We start from the raw sequence: 15993 nt of genomic DNA on the forward strand, positions 1-15993 counted from the left end.
ATAGGACAATTACCCGAAACATTTTAACTTAAAAAAAACCCTAAAACATTATAATTGATCCTTTATGTAGAAGCTAGCACCAAAAAGAATAATCAAATCTTCTAAAGAACTTATTTCAAAAATAAATAGATATAGAAACCATTCAATTATTTCTTCACATTAGTTTTCAAAAAATAATTAGCCTTCTACTCTTCATTATCATAGTCTACTTTCTTTTTCAGCTTAATATACAACTTGTACACAACAGTTTTGCAAATTTTGAAATTTAGTACCAGGAATCTAAATTTAATTAATATCCACTTGTTGTAGTTGATATATTGTTAAATCAAACCTAGCTATGAGAGTTTTTAAACTCTCATAGCTATGAGAGTTTTTAAACTCCAATTCTTGTTATTTATATTATTGATAAGTAGTACATTCTGGAAGTGCATTGATTTTTCTAAACATATATAGATAAAAATGTGATTTGCAGCTGGAATTCTTCTATCTATAATAGATAGTGATTTCTAATAATAGCGTTATTCATAAATATTAAAGCAATAATTATGCCCCTACATTAGATATAAATATTAGCGCCACACTCCATGATATAACAACCCAGTGAAACACAACCACTCTTGTTAACCTATGGTAAACACAACCTATGAAGCATGTACATTGGAAAATATGTCATATAAAACTATGAATCTATATAAAATCTTTAATTACTTTTTACTGAAAATCAAAGTAACAATAGTGGTAGTTGATATACATGAAAATAACAACAACAAAAAATCATCCTGAAATTAAACCAAAGTTCATATGTGAATTCATTATCTCTATAATAAAACCTCAAGGTAGACAATCTTTGTGGTTGACAGGTCCTTGGTTTCATCCGGTAGTAGCATAGTTATTATACCTGCAGCAGTGCATCTTGATAATACTACTTAGAGTTTCCCATGGCTAATCACAAAAATGCACAAATCGATCCGAATGCATGTATGTCCTTGTGACTTGTTGATTATCACAGCATAAATAAGACGGACATGAAACTAACGGCTCTTCATGTTAGTATTCTTTGCTGACGCTGACGGTTTGAAATTTATCTTCGGGATTAATAGAATTTCTCTGGATTTTCGCCATATAAAATCTTGTCTTTAATTACATGTTGTCCTAGTGACTAATAGTATTGTGTCTTTGCAGAGATTTTTTCTCTTGTTGCAAGATTTCTTAACACCATCATTGACAAGCCAACTTCGATACCTAACTTGAACTGAGGCATTCCAGGTAGATTGAATTCTGCAGGAATTCGCTGGAAAGCTGTGGAATAGTGCCAGCATCATATGCATTTAAATTTTCTGCAGCAAGGTATGTGTACATATCCTCGTCTAAGTTTTTAATTGCTTCTAAATTAATCTCTTGCACATAGTCATAGCAGGATTACAATATAATCTACTAAGTAAAGCGTTCTGGAGACACTATTTCTTTTGTTCCCATTCAAGGATAAAGACTGGTTATCTTTCCAGGCATGTTCTTGCATCTATTTCCTGACTATGGAAGATAAAAAAACTTCCTTCGAACAATCATCAACTTGTCATTATATCCAACATATATAGATCAAAGACATGTTAAAAGACAAACTCAACAAATGGATGTAAACAACATTAGGGGTATTCATGCCCGTATAAAGAACTTTGCATAAGATACATTTTCCGGTTCAAGTACACTCAGCCATATATCTTGATGGAGCGCGAAGACAGTGTCATCATTTTAAAGTAATGATCTCCTCAGACATGCTCCAACAACTTCTTCATGACATCCACCGGGTATAACAGGAAACATCAGTCTAAAGTTTCCTCCTAGAACCACGGTAATTCCACCATATGGTTTTTCCTTATTCTGAATATTATGTAGCGCTCGATAAATTGTTCCAAGTCAAAATCTATGATGTATGCGAATTATTTTCCATATAATTAGTTTAACTTGTTGCAGGAGTTTAGACTGTGTATCCTATTTTTCAACTCCCCAAACATTATTCTCAGATATTTCTGTGGAGATCCTCAATGTCGAGTGTGATGCATGACCTCCTAAAGATATTTCATATGAAGCAGCAATCAGAACTATATGTCTATCCCTGCGGCAGCTAGACATCAATGTGTTATACACAAATGTTTTACCACAGACTGCGCTACGATTGAGAAAAAACATTTTACCTTCACCATCTCTTACAGAATTAAACATGGTGTTGTACACCGATGACTGGGAAAAATTCAACTCCTCGGTAATTTTTTTGACTTGAACATCACATACTTCCAGTTCAAGGCACCGATGTTCCTGCATGAACTTGTCACCAACAACATCACTCTATGTCAGTTTTGGTTTGGGAATATCCTCGAAAAGTTCAAGTGAATTACCAAATTCATGCAGCTATTCATCCAAAAGGTACAATAAAAAATAAAATACATGCTCATCGGTTGGCTTACTGATATTATACTTTGTGCGTTATTTAAAATATAGATCATCACATGTGTTTAGTCTAAACTTTGACCAAAAAATGTCTGGCTAATTTGGATTACAGTCACATAGAATAATCTTGAAAAATTTTCTTAATTGAACTCTAGTTTTCATCACTGTTGCCTCTTGTAAACACTTAGATCATTCATTGTCATCTCCTAAATTTCAAGCGCAATACATGCTCTTTTAAATGTGCGATGAAATTTCCTATCATCAGAATCCCCAATTATATTCAAGTTGTCAAAAAAATTTGCACCTCTACAACCATTAGTAATAAGTGCATGTAATATAACTCACCGGCATTAGGACTAACAAAGTGCATCCTTGCAATCGGAAAACCATGCTTCCTTAATTTCCATTTTTTTCTTGTCTCATACAAAATGTTGTTGGAACTCTTGATAAATATATGCTTTGGCGGTTGGATTCTTGAGATAATAATCATAGAATGATATCAATGTTTACTTATAGATTTTTTCAGCAATATTAGCCTTGTTCATTGACTTAGTTGCATCGTACACGGTTCTTTGTTGGCCTGGAAAATGAATAGACAGTCGAAATATGTTAGGTACTTTTTGATGCATTGAGTGACAGTACAAACGTCACACGTATCCTCTGGTGGACCAATATACCTTGCATCAATGTACTGTTTCACCTTATCACATAATTATTGTTTCACAATTTTGGTCTTTATAGATATATTTATATATGTAGTTAACATCCCTTAAACACCCAAGAATCTCAATATTAATGTGGCAGTTGAACATTCTAGAGTAATATGGGTTACAGGGAACAACATTTTTGTTGTTCGCTTTGTATCCCGTGTGGACAATCACTTCCTTCCCATTATCGTGACGACGAAATATTGTATATTCACCTTCAACCATACTTGTACTCCCGTTATTTTTATCCGGATATACTCTGCTCCATTTTCCATTCTTCGTGCACATGGAGTCCACACCACATGGACCATGTCCCATGCATTTCCTAACAGTCATAAATAAAATTAGATCGGTTTTTTCATCTGGAAATTCAACACACAAATTTATCAACCTGTGTAATTGTCTGAATTTTTTCAGGACCATATAAAAATATAAGAGCATACATATGAGGTGAACCACGTTTCTGAAATTCAAACATGAACGCAGGAGAAACTACTTTTGTGAACACATTTCCTTTCTCCATTTCTTTCATCAACTCAGCTCGAAGACACGGGATATTGAGATCAGGATGATCTGAAGCATACTGATGCGGTTCAAACTCTTAAATTTTTGGTCAACGGATTCGCGGTCATTGTTAGGAAGATATTTTGATGATGATTAAACTGTGTAATGGACATTCAATCTTGATAAATCTCATAAATATGCCTGGGACTACCAATAAAAGTCGACGATGAACACATATGGCTTACCTCCTTCATCGGGATTCAGTCCAGATTCTGTCCGGTCCTTTTTATTTTTATAAGAATCTACTCGCAATTTATCTTGATTTTTTTAAGATAATACAGGTGGTTTTGTTCGGTTGATGACCAAGCATCCACCAAGTACTCTTGAAACAATTTGTTTGCTCTTAAAAGGACAGAATACTCGTCTGGATGCTTACAAAATCAAAAACTGTGAAATTGTTTCTGAGTTAACTGTTTTAAAATATATTTTCCTGCGTTCGGATCCAGCTATTTCATATCTGAATGCCGACTAATCTAGCCCTATGGAAATAGTAAAATGTAATGCAGAGGAAAGTATGGGCAGTGACACTCTGAGACACATTTGAATCCATTTTTCCCTTCCGGCGAAGAGATACATTTGAATCCATTTTCCCCTTCCGGTGAAGTATGATATCTCTGAAGTTAGGTCTTTGAGAACCATCTCCAGATAATATAAGGGAAACTTCGTCAGTCATTGGCAGGTTATAACGCCTTTCATATGTAGTTTTGTTATATTGCATGATGACTTTGACATTTTGTTCGGCGGGATTGACATTGCTTAGAATCTCTTGTGCCTGGAAATATTTAGTGCAAAACATATTATGTTTTGAGATAATTTTCTGAATTATTCCAAGAACGTCTTTACCCAGTTGGGGATTTTATTTTGCACGAACATCCAAGGATTGATCAGGATCATAGACATATAACTGTTTATGGATTGGGTCTTTACCCTCGTTGGGTAGTAACGTTTGGGTGTTGTTCCGAAGTTTCCATTGTTCCTCAAAATGATTTTAGGACATTTCCCTTTAAAGTTCTCTTATCCAGTTTGCAACCAGAATGGAAGATTTCGAAGTACTGTACTCTCGGATGTGATCCCCGAAAAAGCCTTGAATTGGCTTCGTATTCGTCAAGTAAATCCATTATTTCTTGATGAGGCTCTCACAACGCATGGAGTATTATATTTTCTTTGCGATAACATTTTGCAACAGTTGGATTCTTCTTGGATGAGTCAGACGTCTTATCGTCGATCCAATGTTGTGCTCCACACACTGGAAATTCAATATCCGACAAGTGTAGATCCTCTTTCTGGTTTACGGTGCTCTGTGTAGCAACGTCTCTGAAAGACCATATAATCATCTGATATAAAATCTTCATTAGCAACTGTCATGTACACATCTAAAAATATACACATAGGTAGCGACAATTATGTATATACAAATATAAGAAACGATAAAGCCGAAAAATTATGTAAATGTGAGGTTACACTTGAATATAAGTTGAATCAAAAGGTTTAACAGTTGATTCCAAAGGCTCCATTAAAGCGTGTACAATTACGTCTTCATTGTCTTCCGAAATTCTTGAATTTATGTTTACATTAATCTACAATCAAACAAACAGATAGTCTTAGCTACTTAGGCTTGTAAAGAGGACAGAATCCACAAATATAATTTGTTTAGATACTTTCCGTACTGTCCGAGACAATGTTTTCGCACAAGTGGTTTTAATAGCATGTGCACAGCCGTTTGGGATGGTTAGCGTGTAACATGCACATCTAAATTTTGTTAGTAACATATGACCATTCAGTAATTTTGACACTGTAAAATAATTAATTTTATATATTCTTTAATGGATGCATCTATCTTACGTCGAGCTCCCTTATGACGACCTGCTTGTGGGGCAATTTGTTGATTCTAATACAAAGACAAACAAAATATTGCAGTCACATGGAATTGTCTAATGAGTACCGTTACCTTTGTGATTTTGTTTTTCAACAAATTATAATTAAAATCAACCCAAATTAGCATTAAATAGATAATTATTGTTAAAAATGTAGCCAGCAAGTAGAAAAATAATATATACTGCATTACACATGGGTAAAAATCGAAGACATAGGAACCCAAGTGTAGAAAAATACCCAAACTATACATTGAATTGTGGAGATGAGGCATGTAAAATTGGATAATCAACTTCTGCATAGATTGCATGGAAGTGTAGATGTCAATTACTTTGAATAAGTTGTTGATGTATTTTTTTTCTCGGCGCATCCGTTGGGCTAAGGACCTTTTATTACCAAGGTTAAGAGAATTGCTCTTGCGGCATGTCCGCTACATTATATATAGTGTCACTTGAAAGTCAAAATATTATCAAAACACAAATGACAAAGCATCTATATAATAAGAAAACAAAATTACATTTACATGAGGATAGGAAACATGTAAATTTAGCGAATTATGTTCCGTACTGAGACGTTTTTCCCTTTCTTTTCCCCAACTGCTAATGTTGAGAGGATCACCTTTTAGTGGCATATCTGTTGTGGGAACTGTTGCAAGGCTGTTAATGGGGTGCCCACCCAAAGGCAATGACTATTTTGTCTTATATGTATTTTGGTACAATTCTCAAACAATTCGGCATCCCCTATTAGCAATCTTGAAATATTGAAAGGCCTACTTATTTTAGGCAACGGCATGTCAACTTGTCTAAAATATTAAATTTTCATAAGTTTGCCCCATTAGCCAAGTGTTACGATCTCACTAAGATGGCAAGATCAAAAAGAAAGATATTTGAAGAAAAGAAAAAAAAGGGTTTACAAGACGAACCCAACGTCAGATACTTTAGGCTATAGACGAGCCTTGCGTCCAAGTATTAGGCTAATAACCCAAACCTCAAAGAACACAGTTAAAAACTTAAAACCATATCCTTCATTACTTTCCAATATCTTTAAATAAAGGATACATATACCCACGACTCTTTAGATCCTAAAGACTAGGGAAAACTACTTCCACTAAAACATGATAAACATTAACTCTTACTAACTAGGAAGACTAAACTTGTTTGTTTGCAGCTGACTCGGCGTCTGAATCTGAGTCAATCCCTGACTCGGACCGAGTCAGCAGTCAGACCGTTTGTTTTCCATTTTGAGTCAGATCTGACTCGACCTATGACTCAGACATAACCCTGACTCGGACTCATTTGAGTCAGGTAACAAAATACCCCTGACTCATGGGACCAAACCACTGACTCACTTATTTCCGAGTCAGATGAGTCAGATCTGACTCAAAACAAACATATCGACTCAGATCCAGATGAGTCAGGTGATTTCACTCAGATCCAGATGATTCAGATCCAGACGACTCAGATGAGTCAGGAGTAAACAAACATGGTGTAACTTACTGAATCTGACTTGGTAAATCAGATTTCCTTTACTTATTCACGACTAACAACTCCTACTGAGTAAATGAAATTCAAACACTAACAAAACAGGACTAACAACAAGACTAACAAAACCAAACATTAAATTGACTGTAACAACTCCTCCTCCCATAATTAAAGCCCTGTCCTCAAGGCTATGGACTGTTAGTCTCCATGAAAAGTTCTTCATCTTTTTCTTCAATCACTGGAGTAATCATAAAAAGATTTTTGCAGTGATGTGCCGGCCTGAACTTCTCATCACAATGGAAGCATAGTCCTTGTTTCTTACGTTCTTGTAACTCCAAAGTAGTTAACTGCCTTACTGGAATTTTTCCCTGAGTTGTTGTTGGAGTAACAACAAACACTTGTGACTTATCACGAGCCTCAAACAAACGTGCCAACCCAATTGATTCTGACAGTGTTGTTGGTTTATTTGCCTGCAACCCACTAACGAATAAACTTACTTGCCTGGTTTGTGGTACTGAACCTGATTTTGCTAATAACTTTTGAAATTGATTTTGATAGTCTTCAACACTTCCAGTTTGCTGCAACTTACTAAGTTCTCCAAAGAAATCAAGATAGTTATTTGGACCACAACGAGTTAGGATGCTAAACTTTCCTGCAAACAAAAAGCGCATAAAGGAGGAAACTTGAATAGCAAAAATAAAAACAGATGAGCAAGAACTCAGGAATATGAAAAACAGGGGAATATGAAGCGGTTAATAAACATAAACATATGTGAAAAACCCTATTTTAATGCTCTAGATCCTAGAGCCAGGAACATCTAGGAATACCTGGACGTCCCTAGTCATCCCCAAGCATCACCATCCTTTATTGCATTCACCCACACCGTCTCTATAAGGTTTTTAGAGGTTACACGATCGAATTAATCAGTGTTCGATGAATATTTTGTTATTGCTTACTTGCTTAGGTAGAGAGAGCAGAGGGAGACTTACACAGTTGTTTCCTGACGACCACCTTGGGACCCAGTACTGTAGAATATTCCAGCGGGTTTGCCAGCCAAAGATTATGTTCTTCGTAGACCCCCTGTGGGTCTAGAAAATCTTTGCATTGATCTTCCATCATTCCAAATCGAGTAGGGAATACAAAGATAAGCAATCATCAAGATCGTTAGGAGTAAAATAGGCACGTCAGTCTTTGGTGGCGCACCCATCTTTCCAAGAACCTCTTCGGAGAGTGCTTCAGGTACCTGTTACATAGACAAAAACTATTCAGCAACACTATCCAGGTGAACTGTATCCCACTACAAATTTACATTTTGATTATATTTATTCATCAATCATCATAACTGTCTCCACTTTATTGTGTATGCTGGAACATCTGGTGATACACGCCAAATATGTAAGTGATTTTTCCCTACTTCAACTCATAATGGTGACATTTGTGATTTTACAGGAAGTACAGGAAGCTGCAACAGTTCAGATGAAGCAGAAGCAAGAGGCTCCTGGGAAGCTACCAGATGGGCAAGAAAGAAAGGATTAGATAACCTAATCTTTCTTAATGACAATCAAAGCATCATAAGTGGAATGAAGAACAAGTTTTTTGCTGTTGACTGGAGAAGTAAAGCATGCTTAATGAAAATATGGGAAGACAAGAAATTTTTTGCTAATGTCTCCTATTACTATATAAACAGAAATTGTAACTATCTAGCAGACAAGTTAGCCAAGTACCTAGTTAAATTAAATGATGTTGTAATAGACACTAGTAATATGGAGGAATAGAGTAAAGCTACATGGATAGCAAAGCTCTGTGAACTCAACCATGTAATATCTTTTGCTTAGTTTTTTATAAAATTTCCCTTTATCAAAAAAAAAAAAAAAAAAAAAAAAAAAAAAAAAAAAAAGCTCATGCTTTGCTCCCCATACTCCACCCATCACGGGATTGAAAATTTGAAATCTTTTTCAGCCCTTGATAACATAAATAACTGAGCATGTTTCTCAAATTGGGTAGGTACGACAGACCATAAACCATAAACTAAATATTAGCAATAACAACAGTGAACTAACAAGGGACAAAATGATCTTGAAATATCAAATATCAAGTGGAAATCAATACGAACAACAGAAAGAGATGAAGAAAAATCTGGGGCATCATTAAGTCAGCAGAGACAGAGAGATACTTCAGCAGGAATCAAATATTTGATGTTGTAGTTGAAATTACAGATGAAAGTGAAAGAAAAGGTGCAGTGATGAAAATGGGTGGTGGTGGTGGTGCGGTGGTGGCGGCAGTAGTGTGTCTCATCGAGTTTACACACGGCCGCACCAAAATGAACAGATCATAATTTCGTACTTGTTTAAGACTTTGTCAAGTGGCTAGGCTACAAAAACCGAAACCAATAGGCTGGAGATTGATGCATTCATGTAGTTGAGACTTGAGAGTAATAAAGTGGTATCACCTGATTGCATGGGGAAGTGGATGGGGGAAGTAACACAATTACATTAAGAAGAAGAAAAAAAATATTTGGAACCAAATCATAGGTAAAATCACGGCAATCCAATTTTAGTTATACATGATAATATTCACAAATATACTAACCTCTTCTGTCTTCTGATTCAATGTTGTAAAATGAAAGTGGGTTCTCCTACCAAAAGTTCTTGAAAGGAAGTGACTTCCAGCTTTCATTAACTGCTTGTTTTTGCATTTGAACTTCTAATGAGAAGTTAGTTGCGTTCAAAACATCAAGAAAGAGTTCCTACACAATGCAAATTATAAAATAGGTAAAACTTAAAATGTTAACAAACTCAAAAAAAGTTTGATGCAAATATAATTAAAGTAGCAGGTTGTTTCTTCTTCAGACAGTTGTAGATTCTTACTTTCATAGTTTGTTTCATAGTTTGATGAGGTCCCTTGGCTGCAATAAGAAATAAAACAAAATAAGATGATAGTGAATGGAGAGGTTTGTAAAGAAAGTGAGTCACATGTTGATATAGTCCGAGATTGTCGAAATTCACATCAAAATCCAAAGCAAGCTACAGTGAAGTATGCTAAAGGTGAGAGGAGGAAATTTCGTTCCTCTGAGAAAGAGGGCTAAATCTAGAGTGTACGTAATTGAAGTAACAATAGATGACATATATAATAAAGAATATGAGCTACACCCATCACATCAGAAGACATATATACATTTGATTAAAGTTCATTCACCTGCTTTAGCAGCAGTAGCATTAGAAGCTACAGTTTTATTACTCAAGTTGGCCTTTATTCAGCAAAATAAAATACAATGAATTACCTTGGTTCAAGGTCTCACCATTCACAGAGATCAGGAGGTCAAGCAGGCCCATGTTCTCGAAGTATCCTATAAGTTCATTAGAGAATAACTTTTAAATTCACAGCTGCGATTTACAGTAATCGTAGAACAATTAGTGAGAGGGCATATAGAGACTTGAGCTTTCTATCTATGAGCTTATTGTTGTTAAGAGCTGGCCATCTGAAGCTCTAAGTCATCTTTCCACCAATGTGCTAACCGATAAGCCTAAAAATCTTTGGATTTTGACATCACAAAAAGCTTCGATCGGGTCTGCATTTTTCTTCCTAAAGACTTACTACTACTTGGTCCTATTTCATTTCAGGATCGGCAAAACAATAAATGTATCACTATTTTTTGGCATATAAATGAAGAACCTATTTCATGAGTTATGCATAAACTTTCCCATTCTTAAAAACCTACACATTCATTTTGATTCTCCCCAATTAACGGTAGCATCGATTTGAATCTTTTCCAAACAAACCCGGGTTTCTCTCCAATATTTCTCATACCCTAAGCAAAAGAAACTGATAATGGATTAAACAAAGACGCCTCAACAAAAACAACTTATATTGCTAATGCTTTACCAACTTAAAGTGCAAGATCAACTCCTACGTACCAATGCCAGCAATGCATGCATTACATCTTTCAAATATATCCAGGTACATTTTAAACCTTTTAAAGCTCCCTTGATAGCAAACCGTACTTATAAAAATCTGCCGAAATAAGAAATCAACAGCTTCGCTATATTGCAAAGACAGCATCCTTCAAAAAGACAACACAAAGTTGGTTGAGAGTTTAGGAAATGAAGACAGCAGCTAGTGCCCAGTGGACCAATAAAATTGAATTTTTACCTAGGAAGTCAATTTGATTTGAGTAACATTTAAGACACAGATAACGACCAAGATGTTACATACCATATGGTCAATTGTCCCCAAAACCACCTGTTGTAACTGATCACTTGTGGCTCCTTGCTCACTTGATCTCTAGTCCCATAATGATCCTGGTGGATGAGTACATAGAGCTCAGTGAATAATTAAGAAATAGAAAAACAACAATTTTTCAGGAAGTTGAAATGAATTTAAACTATCACTGCATCAGTACAGACCAAAAGAATGTGATTTCAGCCTAAAGGTTATAAAATGACCATCCTTAACTTCTGTATATTAGCTTTTTAAAGTTAATTTAAGAGGACTTTCTAGAAGGGTGCTTCGCGTTTCATGATGTTTTTATCTTCATTATTTCTACTTCTTCTCTATCTTCACATAACTGGCTAAACACAAAACCTCTCCACTGGTTTTGAATACCTACAATTCATTTTGAATACACACCATTCACTCCACAAATCATATTTAGCAAAAGAGCAAAAAAACAGTGAAGCATAGAAGTTAAATTCTAATATTATATTGAATCAACAACAACACAATCACATAGCTTGATTCGTAGCCAAAATCCAACTTCAATACCTTAGTTTGGGATTTTCAAGTCCAGTCCCTTCCCATTCCCGTCAACATTTATGTCCTATTCAAAAAATAATTTATTGAAAACAACTGGTGGATGCCTGTTATTTTGAATGCTTATACCACCTGGCCCATAATTTAAAAGGAAGTATGAGACATGAATGAGGCTTGGCATTAAAAAGTTTGCATCATCTTCTGCCACTGCATTGTCCAAAACAGGACATTGTCAACAAAAATTCAGTTGCAGTAGCTTCAAGGATCTCGCTATGATCAATAAAATTTTCAGAGATATGATAAAGAAAAAAGAAAAAAACCGTCAAACAAACTTAACTGAACTGAAAAAAAGAAATTATTCATTGAATTCGATGTGTTATAGCAATGCATTCGCCATTATATATACAATATGATCTGATAAGAGCTTAATGTTGCATACTCAAAGAATATATATCGTACCGTACACTAAAAAGAGTTAACATGCTTTTCTCTAAGATATTCAATTTTTTAGGTTAATAAAACAAATATCAGAGCAACAATGTATACGGAATCAATCACCTGTTTTGTTGATGGAGACGGGAGATGATTGAGGTAGTCTTGGTAATGGCGACTGAATCGAATTTAAACTTTTGTTGGACAACATTGAAAATCCCCCAAATTTACCATCAAATATATGAACCCTAAGTTTTAAATTCTAAAATCGTGACAAAATCAATTACTTATTCCAAAATCTCTTCTTACCTAAAAACCCTTCAAGTACGACTGAATCCACAAAAGAAGATGCAGATATTGTAAGCACTTGTAAAAGCATGAGAAGATGATGCTGTGGTCAGTAAACCACTTTGGCTGCTCGAGAAGAAGGAGTATGTGAAGTTATAGATAGATTCTGGTGATGGTGTATGAGAAGATTTAAAGAACCAAAGAAGAGTTTGACGGCGTCTTTTCATCAACGGTGTTGACGGTGGTTTTTAGTTTAAGGTTAATATCGTAAAACCTTACTTCTGACATGACGTCATTACAATCATTAGCGCATTTATCGAATCATTCAACATAGCTACGTAAGAATTACCAGCGTACCTTTTTTTTATACATGTGTCATGTTCCACGACAGAACCCTTAGTATTGACCGACATCATCTCCGTACATACCAAACCCTAATTCTCATGCTACCGCGCCAAGGCATGCCAACCATGCCAGCCGCACCACTGTGCCAATGGAAAACCATGCCAGCCACATCTCCGCACCAAGGCATGCCAACCATGCCAGCCGCACCACTGTACCAATGGCAAACCATGCCAGCCACATCTCCGCGCCAAGGCATACCAACCATGCCAGCCACATCTCCGCGCAGCCGCACCATGCACCAATGGCATGCCAAACCCTTGGCCCCACCATGCCAAGCCAACCGCACCTTGCCTTGGCCCCACCATGCCAAGCCGTCCGTACCAAACCCTTGGCCCCTCTATGCCAAGCCATCCGCGCCATTGGTCTTGGCCCCACCATGCCGGCCTTCCCTATGCGGCTACCAAAACAAAGGCGTGTGACGATCAACGGCCACCCTTCCATCCTAGATGCAAATCCTATTCGTCCAAGGTCGCCAAACAACGCACGGTAACCTTTGGCCCCAAACCCTAGTTTTGGCCACGCCAAACCGCGCCAAGGCATGCCATGCCACATGTGCCATTGGCATGCCAACCACCTTGTCGCGCCATACCATGCCGGCCTTCCCCATGCGGCTACCAAAACGAAGGCGTGCGACAATCAACTGCCACCCTTCCATCCTGGATGCAAATCCTAGCCGTCCAAGGTCGCCGAACAACGCGTGGTAACCTTTGGCCCCAAACCCTAGTTTTGGCCACGTCAAATCGCGCCAAAGCATGCCATGCCACATGTGCCAATGGCATGCCAACCACCACCTTGCCGCGCCACACCATGCCGGCCTTCCCCATGCGGCTACTAAAACGAAGGCGTGCGACTATCAACGGCCACCTTCCATCCTGGATGCAAATCCTAGCCGTCCAAGGTCGCCAAACAACGCATGGTAACCTTTGGCCCAAAACCCTAGTTTTGGCCACGCCAAACCGCGCCAAGGCATGCCATGCCACATGTGCCAATGGCATGCCAACCACCTTGTCGTGCCATACCATGTCGGCCTTCCCCATGCGGCTACCAAAACGAAGGCGTGCGATGATCAACGACCACCCTTCCGTATTATATACAAATCCTAGCCGTCCAAGGTCTCCAAACAACGCATGGTAACCTTTGGCCGAAAATCCTAGTTTTGGCCACGTCAAACCGCGCCAAGGCATGCCATGCCACATTTGCCAATGACATGCCAACCACCTTGCCGCGCCATACCATGCCGGCCTTCCCTATGCGGCTACCAAAACGAAGGCCTGTGATAGACGCATTTATGTGTCTAATTTGTCCCAATTGTTTATATTGTTAGTGCTCGATTTTGTACTTATTTGGTTATTTTATGTCTTTTTAGGTGTTTTTGGAGAAATAAGCTTTTGCGGCGAAATTGGCTCAAAATGTGGCATTTGAACCTCCGTAGATAACGTACCAGAAGCACCCCAGAAGTATGTTGGAAGCACCCCAGAAATACCCCGGAGGAACCCTGAAAAAGTGGTGAAAATATCCCAGAAAAATAACTATTTGCACCCAAGGGGAAAGTGTTATTCGGACTCTCACTATGGATAAGGGGTAACCCAATTCGGACATGTGCTAAAGGTACACCAGAACTGGATAAGGGGGATGAAGAGTTTGGGGTCGAGCCAGAGCCAGGAGGAGCGAAGAAGAAGGAAAAACAACAATGTTCACCTGCTGCTGCTGCTGCCATTAAAAAGCTTCAAGAACACGAAGAACAGACTCTCCAGGACAGTCTTATTTTCAGCAGCTCCAGAACAGTCTTATTTTCAGCAGCTCAACAGCAGAAGAGAGGTGTCGCAGTTCGCTGCAGTTTTCTGTTGTCGTTCTTTTCTGGACGTGTTTTGTGAGTCTCAGAACTACTATTTTATAACTTTTGACTCTTTTAATCACACTTTGAGCTTTGAATTAATATGTTGAGTGTGTGATTGATATGAATAGCTAAACCCCAATACTGGGATGATGGAGGAAACCATTCTTTATGCATGAATAATTTTTATTTAATTCTTTTATGACTATTTGCATTATTATGAATTGAATTATGATTTTTCTTAATTATTTGTGATTTCATTTGATGGTTTATGCTTGGGACTAATCCTTTTGATAGGCCATGCTTAAGATTTACACTTAATATTTTTAAAATCTATTTTGGCAAATAAAGAGTCGATGTTTAGAAGCTATAACTGTTTAGAATAAATACATGAATCGCATGAGTATAAGAATTGGTGAAATCCTGAGTCCTAGTATCTCTTGATCCTGTGACAATTTTGTATATATTTTTGTTTTAAAAATCTTTTCAAGTCCGAGTAACGAACTCTTATTCACCGCACGAAAAATACTACAACAAAATGGCGCCGCCGACGCGGACTTGTATATAGATTTTTTTTAGGCTTATTATTTTATTTTATTTTTTTTACTATTATTTGTTCCTTTTTACGTTTCTTTTTGTGTCTTTGATTTACAGGTTCGGAGTGGAATACTAAGGACTTGGGAACAAAAAGCTTAAAGCTAAAAGCTAAAAGATAAAAGAGAAGAGAAAAAAGACATAATTTTTTTAGGATTTAATTTTTTTTTTATTATTATTTTTTTTTTGTATATAGCTTTTATATATTTTTTTAGAATTTGTAAATAGGCTTTATTTTTCATAATTTTTATAATTTTTGGACTTTTTATTTGGACTTTATTCTGGACTTTTGGACATTTTTATTTTTATTTTTAAACCCTACGGAAGGGTATCCTTAAAACAAAATGTTTGCAGGGAAGGACGACGATTACGATATCGTCTCGGCCCCTCGGGTTCGTACATGACATAGGAGTCGTGGCCCGAGTCGACTTCAACGGTTCATCCCCCGTCTGGTACGGGAGGTAAGTCCATCGAAACACTCTCGAATCTCCTGTAAGCGAGTTACTGTATTCCTTAAGGTGATTCATTGATTGAGGACGAATTTGGACTGTTTTTAATTTCCTAGTAAAGGGCAAGGCCTGTCCAAATCAAGATAAGGACTCGGACTTGTTTGTGATTGCGT

At 37.0% G+C, this 15993-nt stretch overlaps 1 long non-coding RNA gene across 13 annotated transcripts; it reads right to left on the reverse strand.

Moving 5' to 3' along the window:
- Positions 1-6592: 6592 nt before the first annotated feature.
- On the reverse strand, positions 6593-12702 carry LOC113341939. 13 transcript variants are annotated; one of them, XR_003356250.1, is made up of 10 exons: positions 12377-12702; positions 11831-12025; positions 11282-11367; positions 10984-11129; positions 10788-10877; positions 9937-10415; positions 9659-9815; positions 8059-8312; positions 7897-7957; positions 6593-7721 (listed from the first exon to the last, which is right to left on the reverse strand). It is a non-coding gene; the product is annotated as an uncharacterized LOC113341939 (long non-coding RNA). The 13 variants fall into 13 exon arrangements; XR_003356254.1 differs by lacking the exon at positions 10788-10877 and having other exon boundaries at positions 7079-7721; positions 9937-9974; positions 10368-10415; XR_003356251.1 differs by lacking the exon at positions 10788-10877 and having other exon boundaries at positions 7079-7721; positions 9937-9974; positions 10350-10415.
- Positions 12703-15993: the final 3291 nt, after the last annotated feature.

Source organism: Papaver somniferum, unplaced genomic scaffold (assembly GCF_003573695.1).
Source record: "Papaver somniferum cultivar HN1 unplaced genomic scaffold, ASM357369v1 unplaced-scaffold_32, whole genome shotgun sequence".
Classification (NCBI taxonomy): domain Eukaryota; kingdom Viridiplantae; phylum Streptophyta; class Magnoliopsida; order Ranunculales; family Papaveraceae; genus Papaver; species Papaver somniferum.